Source organism: Parasteatoda tepidariorum, chromosome 1 (genome assembly GCF_982258835.1).
Source record: "Parasteatoda tepidariorum strain Cologne lab strain chromosome 1, Ptep-v5.0, whole genome shotgun sequence".
Taxonomy (NCBI): domain Eukaryota; kingdom Metazoa; phylum Arthropoda; class Arachnida; order Araneae; family Theridiidae; genus Parasteatoda; species Parasteatoda tepidariorum.
The window spans coordinates 106,879,224-106,895,603 of record NC_141755.1 but is presented as its reverse complement, the minus strand read 5'-3'; the positions used below and the strand labels follow the sequence as shown (position 1 = coordinate 106,895,603).

The 16,380-nt window shown below is 33.2% G+C and overlaps 1 protein-coding gene across 3 annotated transcripts in view; it reads left to right on the top strand.

The window, feature by feature from the left end:
- LOC107443975 (glycogen-binding subunit 76A) overlaps positions 1-14,831 on the top strand; it is a 71,356-nt gene extending 56,525 nt beyond the window's left edge. For 2 of the 3 annotated variants that reach the window (XM_087150210.1, XM_043041350.3), the window contains exon 3: positions 12,578-14,259. The gene's annotated coding sequence lies outside the window, so the exon portion shown is untranslated. Of the gene's footprint in view, positions 1-12,577 lie in introns of all 3 variants that reach the window. The other variant, XM_016058007.5, reaches the window with a different exon arrangement.
- Positions 14,832-16,380: the final 1,549 nt, after the last annotated feature.

Here is a 16,380-nt window from a genome sequence, read left to right as displayed (position 1 = left end):
TTATTTTATGAAAAATTTAAGTGATCAATTTGTTTGTCTTATGCAAGAGAATGTCGTTTGCATTTCAAGTAAATCCAACAAATATTCTCGCTTTCGATGTTTTTAATTCTACCTTCACTGTGACAAACCTCAATGATGATTTGTTTTCCGTTGAGTTAATTTACTGCTGACAGTTCTGCTTAGGAGTAATTTACATGATAATGGAATGAACCAAAATTGCAGAACACCAAACAATGAAAACAAACAACAAATAAATAATGCTAACGTAACATTTTACCTTTCCATTATAATAAATTGTTGTCTTATTAGATGAACTAAGAAAGTACTGTTGTAAATATAAAGCTATCGTATATCCCACCTGCCGATTTACTTCATTTAGAATTCAACAATTGCAGTGAATTTTCGAGTAAAAACATATTAGTAATTAATCATTGTCTTCATAAATCGAACAAAAGCATTGCATATTTTATTAAGCAATAAACTTTTTATAATCATTTATTCGTGACTATAGATTAGTTGTTTTCTCGGAAAAACATTAAAAAAACATATTCATTTCTGGGAAAGTACACATGCCAAGAGAATATGAACTTTGTATGCACCTTCGCGAAAAGGCTCGTAAACTTTAGCGTTAAGATCAATTTTAGAAATTGGAAGATTTCTTTTACCTCATAACATTTTAGATGATGAAGTGGCGGGAACTTCTTTTTTCATTTATAAATTATCCCGAAATTTTTAATTTTTTTTAGTTATGACTGGAATCAGAAACTTTAATCATATATAATAAAAGACAATGAGCCGTGATGGCTCAGGGGATAGAGCTTACTCCCTCCAATGAGGCGAACCGGGTTCAAATTCCAGTCGATACGAATTCCGCATCCGGCTTGCACCGACCACAGTGTTGACGTGAACTATCCTCAGTGGTAGACGGATCATGGGTTAGATTCCCCTTGACGTCAGCCTAATCTTGTTCTTCCGCTCCATGTAACGCAAATGCGGGTTAGCTCCATCAAAAAGTCCTCCACGAAGGCAAAATTTCTCCCAATAGTCGATCCAGGAGTTCCCTTGTCTTCTGTATTGGGTTCAAAATTACAAGGCTACGGAGTTGCACATGGGTAGTCATAAACACATTAAATTGGGTCGGCTGTTCAACGACGGTTATAAAAAAGGACAATGAGCCGTGATGGCTCAAGGTATCGAGCGTTCGCCTTGAGGTGAACTGGGTTCGAATCCCAGCGATGGCTGGTCAATACGAAGTTCGCATCTGGCTTGCACAGACCTCAGTGCTGACGTAAAATATCCTCAGTGGTAGACGGATCATGGGCTAGAATCCCCTTGCCACCAGGTTAACCGTGGGAGGTTTTCTTGGTTTTCCTCTCCGTGTAACGCAAATGCGGGTTAGTTCCACTGAAAAATCTTCCAGGAAGGCATATTTCTCCTAATACTTGATCCAGGAGTCTTCTGGATCGGGTTCAAAATTTTTGTCTACCTAGTTTAACATTAGTAGTCGTGAACCCAAGAAATTGGATCTGCTGTTCAATGACGGTTATAAAATGAAATAAAAGACAATTACGAGTAAAGTAGATATTAACTAATTCGATGCCTGGAAGAGACGTCATCGTGCTTAAATCATGGCATTCGTTTAAGCTACGAAGCCGATCATGTTTTGAAATCTGTCCAACTATCGAAGTTTTTGGTCACCAAATGAAGATGATATACTTTGAGCTACGATTGAATACAACAAAACAGTTGGCCTAAAGCACAAATACAGGTTCAGAAATTGGCAGCAATTAGTATGTTCACTTTTGTGCCTCTATTTGTATTTTACTCGCTTTCTTTTGCTTTTCCGTTGGGTTATGTTTCAAAATCTCGTGTGTTGGTCAAGTTATATCTTAAATTTTAACACAATCCATTTGACACAATCCAAGATTCATAGGTCATTACTGGACACGTAATAGTTTTTTGTCTTTTTTTTCACATATTCTAAGATGTTTGTTGATACTTCACAACTTCTATTCATTACTACTATAGTTATTTAGTATGACAAAAGGTGCTTTCATTTCTTTTAAAATAAAGCGTGTTGATCCTTGCAAGATAAATGTATCGTAGTTCAAAGCAAATGGAATTGGGAGTATGACTTTGGAATATAAATAAATGAAACTTATTTGATAAGTAATGAAATCAGATAATGAATTAGAATTAGATGTTGCTTATTACAAATAGTTTATTCAACTAGAGTACAGTTATTTGAACGAATGAATTTTAAAATAAAATATCATTATATTCGACACATTTGTGAGAAAGTTATTACTTTATTGTTGTAAAAACAACAACGACATTGATTTTAAGAGCTTCTTGAGGAAATTAAATTAAAAACCATTGTTACATCTATATTCCGAATGTTCCGATTATTCGAAGTAAGCCTAATTCCAAATTCTTCGAATAATCGAGATATTTCTATGTTTGTTTGATAAATACACATTAGAAAATTCTCATCAAGCTTTTTGGAATTTATCTCAAAAAAAAAATGGAGATGAGTTTTTCGGAAATCTTATTTCAAATATTCCATATTTATTCTAGATATGAATGGAAAATCATATTACCCTCAAAATGATTTTTTTTTTAGTTTTCTTTTATGTAAGAGGAAATGAAACCAATCTTCCTTCCTCTGTTTTGTAAATTGATAATCAACGTCTAGAAGTTTACTTTTGTGTCATACGTTGCTTTGTTTTCTGAGAAAGAAAAACGGTTTCATTAGATGTCATTTTATTCGTTTTTTGAAAACAATGAGAAGAGTAAAAGTAAGAATGTTATGTTCGTATTCCTAGCAGAAATCGAGACATTTTTTTATACTTTAAAGTATATATAATATTTACCGACAATAATTCTAAAACTGGGAGCAAATGAATTTTAAAAAAACATGTATTTTAAAGAATAGAGACAAATGAGTTGGATTAAAAAAATTGCTTTTCCTTTTGACATTACAACATTCTTGATATTAAGATTCGACTGTATAATTTTTTTAAGAAATAGGTTTCATTATACCTTAATTCTCCTTAAATAAAAAACCCACTCTATATGGCCAATACGACTCTATATGGTCTATGCGCAGAGAAGATTTATTAAATCATAGGTTTCTTTCTGGAAAATCGAAGTTGTTAATTTACAAAACTCTTGTGAGGCCGGTGTTGATATATGCTTATGAAGAACGAACAATGACAAAACTGAAGGAAAATTTGTATCACAATATTTAAGAGAAAGATTTAGCGTAGTGTACTTTGTGGTGTAAATGTAAACAATAACTGGAGAAGGAGATTTAACTTTGAACTGTAACCGTTGTTATAAACAACCTGATATTAAATAAATAAAATAAATAGAATGCATTGCATGGGTCATGTGATTCGAATGAGTGATGACAATACGATAAAAAAGATATTGCTTTTTAGACCCATTGGAATAAGAAAACGGGAAAAACAGCTGTTGAGATGGGTTGATTCGGTGGAATCTGAATTTCTTGCAATTAATGAAAAGAATTCAAAGATAAAATAGGAAGTCGTTGAGGAGAAATCTTCAGAATAAGGCATTGCCCCCACATTGGGCTGTCTGGCGAACAATGATGATGATAACTTAATTCAAAAACCACTGAATCGGGTTTGTTTTTCTCAAAAAAATACACCTGTGCCGCGATGGTTCAGAGGATAGAGTGTTCGCCTTCCAATGAGTTGAACCTGGTTCGAATCCCTGTAAATACGAATTCCGCTTCCAGCTTGCACCGACCACAGTGCTGACGTGAAATATCCTCAGTGGTAGACGGATCATGGGTTAGAGTCCCTTTGCTGTCAAGCTAACCGTGGGAGATTCTCGTGGTGTTCCTCTTCATGTAACGCAAATGCGCGTTAGTTCCCTCATGCGGGTTAGTTGCATAATTAATTTTTATTTCTTCAAGCAGAATTTTAAAGAGTTTGTCCTTGAAGTCTTTCAAAATATCTGTATTAGTTTTATTTGAGAAATTCAAATACCTTCATGATGCAATAAACATTAATTATTAGGTCGCTGTTGTTGACGTAGGTCATTAAAGCAATAGGGGTGGGATTGTTCTTGTTTTTCAGTGGCGCCATCTATGGCTAAGAATTCGACTTCTGTCACACCGATACGTCACACCCGTTTATAGGGATAACTATCAACCTCTAATTCTGTACACCCACAGGTATAATTTGTTATAAGAACCTGGAGGACTTTGTGACCCGATAAATTTATTGTGAACTAGTTACCATTTACTACACGGGGAGTCTTCGGCCGGCTTGATTCGAATTCCTGTTCGTCCAGCGCCCTACCAACCAACTATCCCGGCACCAAAAAACTATTAGGTAAATTGAATGAGTTAGGCCGGGACTCTTATTCAATTTATCTATTCAATTTACCGGGTTGGTAGGGCACTGGGCTCATGTCTAAGAGTTGGTGGTTTCGATCCCTGCCGGCCGAATACTCACGGTGTAGTAAATGGTGACTGATGCACGTAAATCTGTCGAGTCGCAAAGTCCTCCGTGTTCCCATAACAAATCATTACTTCTGGGGGTACTGATCCAGGAGTTTATTTGTTTTCTGGATTGGTTCAGAATTACAAGGCTACGGAGTTGAACATTAGTAGTCGTAAACCCAAAATTGGGTTGGCTGTTAAGCGATGGCTATCTATATATGAAAAAATGAATAAGATATTGAGCTTTATTTTCTTTTTAAAAAAAGCAAAATACTATTTGCGAAAATGTCATAACTCCTTCAATTAGTATTCACCTTCCTCTGGAAAAATTTCGCCGAACAAAAGTTTTAATTTCTAGTTAAGGCACAATAAAAGCATAAACCAACTACAAGTTCATTTAGTTAAGCCGCTCAGAAATATTCAAGTTTGTATTCGCACTTATCAGATAGAGTTTCCGAAGGATGTAGTATTTCCTCCCCAACACTGTCAGATGGAGCGAAGAACTTCCCATTATCGATTTCCTAAAAGTGGGACATAATTTTGTTCTTACTGAAGCTAAGAACAAGATTCTTCTGACCAAAGAATTCTAGATTCGTTTTTCCGATGTCGTGCATATGGCAGTTACAGGGCAAAAACATTAGCTATGATCTGCCAATTCGAATATATGAGATTACGTGACCTATGTCATGCATGGACATATATAATAGCTGCAAACATCGAACAACACGGGCCTGCAAAATTATTCGATGGAATATCCGGTGTCGTAATTTTTAACTTTTTTATATGTGAAAAATAAGCGTTTTAATAAGAATATCACATGAATGGCGATACATATTATATCTATATGTTTTTTTTTTATTTTAAAAAAAGGTAAAGAATGTTTTGTTTTTAAAAAAATATGATAAAATATTCAATTATTTTAACCATTTATGCACATAGCGCTCATTTCATAACTTAAAATATTGCCTGTACTTAACTAATATTTAGCATATTTTATTTTATTTCTATAACTGTCTTTGAACCCAATTTCCTGACCCAATTTTGGGCTTACGACCACTAATGTTCAACTCCATAGCCTTGTAATTTTGAACCCAATTAAGAGGACAAGGGAACTCCTGGATCAAGTATTCGGAGAGATTTGCCTTCGTGGAGGGCTTTTTGATGAAACAAACCCGCATTTGCGTTGCATGTAGAGGAAAACCACGAAAACTTCCAATGGTTAGACTGACGACAATGGCTAGCCTCCAATCCATGATGCGTCTATCACCGAGGATATTTGACGTCAACACGGTGGTTGGTGAAAGCCGTTTGCGGAATTCGTATCGACCATCCATGTCTGAGATTCGAACCCGGTCACCTCATTGGAAGGCGAATGCTCTATCTCTTGAGCCGCCACGGCTCTCTAGCATATTTCAGGTCATTCCCTCGAAGAATTGAGTTTTAGTACGTGAAAATTCGATCATTATAATCAGAGTGATTCGTTTTCTTCTTTTTTTGCTCACTGTACCTAGCATAAATGCAATTTCTGAAAATAATAAGTAATTTAAACATAAATTTTTAAATTTAATATTTTTCGTAATTACATTTTTGATTTACTGTTCTCTGGTTTATTTTACCTCCTACAAAAGTAGCATTTTTCAGAAAATGACTTTAGAAGTGTTTATCACTAGAAAACATCATACATAGAACCTATAAATCTAAAAATAGTCCTAGAAATTTTTTTCCGTTTCCCACCTCATTGTTCATGGCTAGAATTTTAAAATTGAACGAAGTAACTCCTGTGGACTGTACTTTTAAGCAGCGTTTTCCAAAAGGTGTTCCGAGGAGACCTGGGGTTGTATAGAAGATGACAGGAGTTGCGGGATTAGGAGTTACTGACAGGAGTTGCCGCCTGCTAGGACAAGAAAATGGCCGGGGAAAAAATGGGAACCGCTTCTTCAAAAAGCAGCATTTTTAAATAATTTTAGATTTCATAAAAGTATAATAAGTAATATGCATTCAGTTAATCAAAGAAATTACGCTTATATGATGAAATTATCGTTTGAAGAGATTTCAAACGGATGTTCTATTCACAAATCGGACCTTCGTTAGTCTACAGCAGGGGTTGCCAAACTTTTTTGATCATCGACCCCTACATAATTTTTCGAAATCTCCATCGACCCCCATAAAAATAATTTTCTGTTAATTAAAATAAAACTCTATTAGATACTGTGTTTGTACATTTATTTTATGATTTTGAACATTTATTAAAGTAATAGTACATTGTGTAACAATAGTTTTATGAAAAATATATTAATGCTGAAATTTAAATACCTTAATATTTATGAAATAATAAGTAATTATAAGTAAGTAGAAATAATAAGTAAAGTAACTACGGATTTATTGCATCTTAATCAATGACATGGGTGTGCTTGGTGTTTTTTTTTCCTGAAAGGTTCGTTATATTGGGTTCAAAATTGGCCAATTTTAATCTTAAATCCCCTCGAAACTCCACAATTAATTTATTTCTGTTCTTAGTTAAGATTGAATTTACGTGACTGAAACCGGCTTCAACCATATAGGAACTTGGAAATGCTATCATAAATGGCTGAGCTATTTCGTAAAGTCTTACATATTTTTGCATTATATTTATATTTGTCCAAAATTTGCTTATTGTTAAATTTTTAAAAAGCGTCTTTGCTTCAAATCCCCATAATAATTCAGCAAGCTCATCTTGCAGGTTGATGTCCACGTTTTCAATTTGAGCAGAAAATGGCACAATAATCCAATCAGTGATGTCAATGTTTTCCAAATCAACAAAACGCAGTTTAAAATCGTCGCTCAATTTTTGAAGATTACCTGTATATATTTCCAAGTCTTCTTCTTTTATTTCTAATTGTCACATATCTGAAAAATACTGATAATCCTTCGACCAATCGACCCCCATTCGACCCCCTGGCTCAGATCGACCCCCGCTTATGCTAAATAGACCCCTGGGGGTCTATATAGACCACTTTGGCGACCTCTGGTCTACAGTCAATGTTTTATTATTCTTATCACTATTGAGTCTGTGATCAATGATGGACCACTATTGAATGACAAAAAAATTCCTGCTCCATCCAAGAAATTCTAAAAATAGATGAATCAGAATATATTTATCCTGATTACGTATGGTTTAGAAATTATACCTGATAACTAGCTGGTGGGTTCAATTTATTAGTTAATATCTTACATAATATATGAAAATTATAGCTTTTGCGTAACTTGATAAAATTCCAGAAATATCTAATTTTATAGTCTTATCAGTTTTACGAGTCTTATCAGTTTCATAAAATGGACTTTTTATTGTCGACGATGGCCGGGTATCTCTATTAAAAAAATTGTTATGCCGTATTCTGTCCTTTGCTTTTTAAAAATATTGTCATATGATGAAATTGAATAAGTTTATTGTTGTCAATTGTGATTTCGATATTTTTAAAATAGCGAAATCTTTTTTTAAAATTTAGTTTCTAGAAATAGTAGAGCTAAAATATTTTCCTGATAACCGCAAAGTTCTTTAAATGAAAACATTTAATTTCCAAAAAAATATTGAAAAAAAAACAAGCATTTAAATTAAACAATTAATTTAATTCTTCATGCTTTTGTAAAAATAAAATTCGCTTGATTCATATAACAAGAACAAAAATGTCCATCACGTACCGATTTTGTAGGGAAAAAGCCGTTAAGTTCTTTAGAATTCTTTTTTTTTTATTACCGTCGTTGAACAGCAGACACAATTTCTGGGTTTGAGATTACTATATGTTCAACTTCGTAGCCTTGTGATTGTGAACCCAATCCAGAAGACAAGGGAACTCCTGGATCAAGTATTGGGAGAAATTTGCTTTCCTGGAGGACTTTTTAACGGAACTAACCCTCATTTGCGTTACATGGAGATCAAGATCACGAGAACCTCCCACGGTTGACCAGACTGCAAAGGGATTCTAACCCATGATCCGTCTACTACTGAGAATATTTCGCGTCAGCACTGTCGTCAGTGCAAACCGGATGCGGGTTCGTATCGAACAGCCATAGCTGGGATTCTAACCTGGTTCACCTCATTGGAAGGCGAACGCTCTATCCCCTGAGCCATCGCGACTCCTTTAGAATTCTTGTATATTCCACTTGGTTATGCATTTAGAGCCTCGAAACTTCGGGAAGGTAGATAAATTTTTTGCCACCAAGATCGCTAAAATGGTCGCTACGTTGGTGAGAGCCCCACTGTTAAGGAGAGCGTATTACCTTTACCTGTAAAATTAGTTAAATGGAAGTTCAGAAAGGACCACCTAAAAATTACATTTCAACCGAATGCTCACTATATCCCAGATTCATTATAGCGGGGTTCGACTGTGTATTTATTACACTTTTTAATAAATACTAACATTTAATGCATTGTTTAATCACACTTTTAATAAACATGTACACAATCCAGTCTTAACTACTGTCGTGCAAATGAATTTATTGAATTTCAAATGGAACTTATTTTATTTATGATCATAATGTTGCCATCGTACTCTTTGTTATTCTTAGATGCTTTCGTGGAATTAATTGCGTTTCAACATTATTTAGAATCTATTGTTCCGCTAAAATCAATTATGAATTGAAGCAATGAAATCCATTTCGAAACCCCAGCTTTTAATTATAAATAATTGTCTTGGAAATAAGTGGGAGCAAGAGTTTAATTGGTAAAAAAAAAAGCATTTAAACGTAGAAGATATAACTAGGTCTTAACTCATTGTGCAAATAGATGACTATATTTTAATGAATGATTATATCATTCCGAAATTTAAAGAATCGTTCTTTATTAATTTTGTAATGTAGTTCGTACATTATAGAAAATAAATAGAATTTTTTTTTGTGTATTATACTTTGTGTATTATAGAAACTTTTTAATTTAAATCTAATCACTTTTATGCATATGGCTTGATTATATGCTTGATTTTATGCATGGGACTTGTGCTGAAACTATATGGATTATATAACTATTGTGCTTGGACTATATGTGCTGAAACTTATATCACACTTGGCGGGGAGAGAGGGTTCGTAATATTTTAACAGTTTGTGGCAAGGGAAAGGAAGAGGATATAGCAAGAGGTGTAATATCACAAATTTTATTTTATATTTTGTAACTGTCTTTGAAGAGCCGACCCATTATTATGGGTTTAAGACTATTAATGTTCAACTCCGTAGCCTTGAAATTTTGAACCCAATCCAGAAGACAAGGGAACTCCTGGATCGAGTATTGGGAGAAATTTGCCTTCATGGAGGACTTTTTGATGGAGCTAACCAACACCTCCTAGAAGTAGAAAGGCCTCAGCACGGATCAATTTAGTAGTCCGATGTGACGCAGTTAACTGCGCAGTAGACGAAAGGGGTACTAAACTGCGCAGTGGTTGGAAATACAAAATATGTTATTATGTTTGGACTACTAAGGGATATTTATGGTAACCCGTGCTGAGGTCTGTTCTTTCTAGGAGGTGATGAGCTAACCCGCATTTGCGTTACATGGAGAGGAAGACCACGAGAACCTCCCATGGTTAGCCTGACGGCAAGGGGCCTCTAACCCATGATCCGTCAACCACTGAGGATATTACATGGCAGCTCTGCGGTCGTTGCAAGCCGGATGCGGAATTCGCATCGACCTGGGATTCGAACCCAGTTCGCCGCATTGGAAGGCGAACGCTCTATACCCTAAGCCATCGCGGCTCAATATCACACATTTTAGTCAAAATAAAAAAAAACAATAGTAATCAGCTGATTTATAGTTACTTGTTTTTCCATTTTCTCATCTTTTTGATCAAAATAAGAGTCAAACAAAATTTTGTCACGCACACAATTATCATTAAAACACATAATAGAAAAAAGTTAATTCAGTTACAGTTTAACTACAAATTTTAACAGTTACAGTTAACAGTTAAGTTTTCAGTTACAGTTTAACTTCAAAATTTTAAGGATATTTATTTGTTCTCTCAGGATATTTGTTCTCTGTTTGATATCCGTTCCCGGCTCAGACTGACCACAATGATGACGTAAAATATTCTCAGTGACGTGAAATATCCAAAAATCCTTTTGGCGACGGTCTAACCGTGGGAGGTCTTCGTGGTTTTCCTATCCATGTAACGCAAATCTGTGTTAGTTCCATCAAATAGTCCTCCACGAAAACTAGTTTGTCTCAATGCCTAATTCGGGCGCTTCCTTGTCTTCTGGGTTGGGTTCAAAATTACAAAGATCCGGAGTGAAACATTGATAGACTTGAATCCAAAAATAAATAGGTTGCCGATTTAATGCCGGTTATGAAATAAGATGTTAGCCAGCGACATTCGCACTAAAAATATTTGACTCAGGTTGAAGGTTGAGGTTAGAATATACATTTTTCATACGAAATAGATATTGATATAAATATTGTGTACGTGAGACAGGAGATAATTCCTAAATTATTTTTCAAAACAGGTGTCGTCATCAACTCTTTAACCACCAAGCTACCAAAATATTTGGCGTCGTTTTAACGGAAAGAAACAAAAAAAAAAGTATCCCAGCGTTCTAAAATAAATAGTATCTCACGCTGAGAAAGAGAATTTACGAACTGAAGTCAGATTATTTTTAGAAACTCAAGTGATCTTCTGAAGTTATTTCAAGTTCTTTGTTGAAAAAAAAAAGCAGCAACCAGTTTCGTTTTGGCAATTATATATTTTAACATTCTACAGTATGTAGGCGTAATAAACAGTGCAATGTTTGATTTAGTTCGGCAGCTGCGTGAAGTATATTTTACATAAAAAAATTTAATACAAAAGATTTAAACTAATTAAATAAAAAGATTGAATTGAAAAATTGTTAGTATGGTGTTTAGTGGAAGGTTCATTCACTCCTTGCGCTCAAAAAAGAGATTGCAAAATTATCCTAAATTTTTTATTCATTTCTAATAAAGTAAAGCTACATAAGGTAACTAGGCTATTCCAAGTTTTCAAAATAAACCTTGCCGTCAGGCTAACCGTGGGAGGTTCTCGTGGTCTTCATCTCCATGTAAAGCAAATGCTGGTTACTTCCTTCAAAAAGCCCTCCATGAAGGCAAATTTCTCATGGAGGACTTTGCGACTCGACAGATTCAACGTGCATCAGTCACCATTTTACTACACGAGGAGTTTTTAAGTTATGAAATTGGACAACAGAAACATTTCTTTATATTAACATGGCTTTTTTTAACCGACAGATTCGGCTTCCTGAGCCCTTATGGCTCAGGGAATAGAGGATTCGCCTTCCAATGAGCTGAACAGTGTTCGAGTACCAGCGAAGGTTGGTCAATGCAAATTCCGCATCCGTCTTGCACCGACCACAGTGCTGACGTAAAATATCCTCAGTGGTAGACGGATCATGGGTTAGAGTCTCTTTGCTTTCAGACTAACCGGGTTAGATTTTCGTGGTTTCCCTCTGCATGTAACGCAAATGCCATCAAAAAGTCTTTCATGAAGGCAAATTTCTCCTAATACGCGATCCAGGAGTTCCCTTGTCTTCTGGATTGGGTTCAAAATTACAAGATTACGCAGCTGAGCATAATCAGTCGAAAACCCAAAAATTGTGTCGGCTGTTCTACGACGGTTAAAAAAGCTATAAAAAAAGTTTTCAAAATACCAAAAGGCAAACAAATTATTTCTGGATTTCGCAAAAGGGAAGATTAATCTTGCAATAATTTTTTTTTTCGAAATACATTTGAATCCTTTTAAAAATGCTCAAAGTACCAAAAGGCAAGCAAATTATTGCAGGATTACACAGAGGGGAAGAGCAATCCTGCAATAATTTGTTTGCATTTTGATATTTTGCAAATATTTTATTTAGCAATTGAAACTTCATGGTTTGATCAAAGTTTTCCTTAACTCACTTTTTTCTAAACTTTAAATTCTAAAATTTCAATGGAAATAAAACAGAATTTTCTAAGAGAAGTTTATGCTATAGTATAGCGTCCTTTTATGTGGTAGTTAAAACATAGAAACTTTTGTGCTATACTTCCGGTAATTGATGTTGAGCTTATGCTTTCTGTATTTATTAATTTAATAAAAATTAAGATAAATATAGCAATCATTTATTTTATTTCAGTGTGTTCAAGCAATCCTCGGCGGATGACCATTTACGGAGGCTACCAGCAACAACGAAATACCCAGAAGACGAGGACAAAATGATTCAGATAATGAAAACATTTTAAAGGAACATTTTGGAATTCTCAAGTATGAAATGTAACCTGAAAGCGAGCGCTTTTGTTCTTTCAATTACTAAAATTTTTAGTACCATGCAATACATCAATACTCTGAATCTGTGCCTTCAATTAATTTAGTTAGACCACCATAAAATAACCTAATTAGTTTGATTAGCAACTGTATGAATGATAAGTTAGGGAAAGTAATTTAATATATAGCTTCAAAAACTTCATGGAATAAAATTTTTCTAGATGATATTTTGCTTTTGTACTGCGGTAATGTTTTCAAGAAAGGAAGGGACGCAAGAATGACGCATACAACTTAAAATATGTTAAAAATAAATTATTGTATTTCAGTTTATATTCAGTGATATTTTATTACGTCATTTCACTAGTTTTTGCACTCCGTCCTAAAAAAATTTTTTCGTGGTTTTAATTTTTTTGTGTGTATTTCACTTTCCATAACATGCTTGTTAAAGAACAATATAAAAAACTTTAAACACATACGACAGAGTTATTACATTGAGTGTTATTTTGTAAGTACATGCTACAATTGTTTGAAGCAATATTAAAATTGGCCAGTGGTCAGTTGAGGCATTTTTAACCGTGGTCACTTTTTAAAACATGTGATCTGTTTTCCAAAAATTGAAAATTATAAGCGATTTTTTTTTAAAAGAACTGTTGATAGTAATAATGGAATATGGTAAACTCTACGAAGTCCATTTCTAAAAGGAAAAAATATGTAAATAAATTAATTTTAAAAATATTTTAAATATTCATAACAGTTCCACGACTATTAATAATTATAATGAAATGTGTATTTTCGACGAAGAAAAGTGGCAATTGGTAGAGGCAATGTTTTAATTGCCATGTAGCCGGACGTCATAGTTAACTAATACATAAAATGTCGCAAAAACACATTAAATTTATTTTTTATGTCTATTTAAATGTTTTTTAACTAGATTTTTTTTTAAATGTATATACGTGGTGTTCTATTTTGTCCTACACTTAATATATAGTTTTAAAATTGTTGTCGAAAATGGAGAAGACACAATAGGGCTCGCAACTTAATATTTAGGCAAAAAGCAATAACGCTATCGAAATATGATGGATCATTATTGTGGAAGCAGGTTTTAAAATGTTAACGCATGCTAAATTACAATAAAAAGAAAATGATTAACATTTTCAAATGCTATGAAGGAATCAAATTTATTTTGATCATTTTTGCCCCGTCTTCCTCAGTAGTGATTCGTCAGATTTTGCGAAAGTATTTTGTTCTTCCTCGCTTTAATATTAATTTGTGAGACCTAGTGCTTCTACACATCTCTTAACTCATTTTTTACAAGGATACTAAAAATATATATTACGGAAGGTTATTATGGAACACTTCGCATGTATAACACTCATTTTAAAACAGTGTAAATTACTATAATTTATCGATATTATCCTAAATATTACTGTTTAACTTATTGGAGTTCATATCCTGAGATTATGAAATTGTTTGAACTCAAAATAGTTCATGTTTTTCTTTCTGATGAAGCAAAAGCGTGAAAGTAATAATAATACAAACTAAAAGCAATAAAAACGAAAACAATGAAATAAACTGAGCAAGATTTTTACAGTCATTTATTTCTTTAAGTAAAACTGATTTCCTAATGACTTTATTGTGTGTCATTTTTTTTCCCAACAGTTAATTTTTAAGAACTGCACGAACTATTTAAGTTATCGATTGACTACTTTTACATTACATTGATCTACTTCACTACATCGATTGCGAACTGCTGAGAATGACTGGTGCAAGTGAAAGAGTTGTATAAAAACAAAAAAAGTATCAATAAAATATATTTTACATTTTAAATAATTTTGTAAACAAATATTTTACTCAAAAAATAATATATTATTGAATTAACACAAAGCAATAAGTATTTGCGTATTTTCGAACTTGTAAATATATTTATAAAATGCAACTTTGAAACAGTTCAATCAAGAGTGTAAGAAAATAGTAAAAAAAAATTTAAAAAAATTTTAGATTAAAAATATTTGTTTCTTACAAAATGTCTACTTGAGTCTGACTAATGCCTACTTGAGTCACCCTTTTAACTTTAAAATGCTTCAGTAATAGTCATAAAAGTGGTGTCTAGGTATAGTAAAGTGGCTGGTGCGCAAAAGCAAAAAAAAAAAACAAAAAAAAAAAAAAAAACAAAAAAAAAATGGTGCAGTTTCACGCATAGAACCTGATCGGAAACGGTGATGTTCGTGTTTCTACTTATAAAACGTTACGAGATAGAAAAAAAACGAAAAGTAGTTTACCCATCATTGTTTCAGATTGATTAGTTGTAGAATATCATTAATTATGCTCTTTCTAATTAGAATAAATGTCTTGAGGTTACACATTTTCCTCACTGTCCACACTTTTATTCTGTTCGTTACCTTAGTTTTCAGCAAATTTTGCTTTTTCTCCACACAAGCTTATTCTTAATTCAAGCTTATATATAAATTCTTACTGAAACGTATAGCTGTGAGAAAAAAGCAAGACCCAAACTATGGTAACGGTAAGGGGAAAATTGTGGAGAGTGGGTTAATCTTGCAACTTTGAGATTCCTATTCGATTGACAAAACGTATAGTTTGTATTGTTACTAAACAAATAGTGCTCAACAACTGTGCTATTTATTTTTTTCTCCTATCTGGAATTATTTTCGAGATTAGAACATCGACTCCGTAGAATTCCGCCAGGACGTGCTGTAAAGGTTTCAACCTTGTATCACAGATAGCCTCTTTATGCCTATATAAGATAGACGTCACTTTCATAGCTATAGCTGCTACTATTTTACAGCTAATAGGGTGGTTTTGTACTTTGGTGTATTTATAAAATAATAAAAAAAAAGCTTTTAAGTTATATATTTTTAAAAACGAGTATTTTAGAGAGAAATTAATATTTTTTGGATTTATGCTGTAGACTTCGTTGCTTTTCCGAGTAAAGTAAACATTTAAATGTTAAGTATAAATGTTGATATATGATGATTAAAATTTAATGCTTGTTGATAATATTTACTAGATTGTGAAACGCTCCTATATGATAGAGTATTTAAATATTGGTAGAGTTATTATTATAAAGATGAGTGAAACTAGTCACGTGTTAGCGTTGTGAAGTATATGCATATGTTGACTGATAGAAACAGTTTATATAAGAGTTTAATACAAACGTGTATTTAAAACGCTAAAAGATTTTCACTATTAAACAAATCACGTTTAGTGTTGTTTTTTTTATATATTTTGACAACAGAAATAAACCTGTGTGAAAAAGTCGTTAAGGAGCCTCTGTATTTATTAACATACTAACACTTTTCGTGAAATGAAATTTTGATGAGCACACTCGAAAAACTCAATTTTTTTATTAATATTTATTTAAATTTTTTCGTAAACATACGAATTTTGATTCATGCACTTTTTCGTCAACACGAAGTTTTGATTCATGGTAGGAAATATTTTTGTAAACGTATGAAATTTTCATACTGGAACTTTTTGTAAACACATGAAATTTATTTCAACAACAAACTGTAATATCTTTTAAGAGAGCAAAGCTCTTTGGTTATTTTCACCTAAATCTACACACATTTACTATTGGTTTATTTTACTATTTCATTTTTTAGTACGTAGAATACACAAGTTATTATTGTTTTATGTAACCTAAAAATATAAATTTAT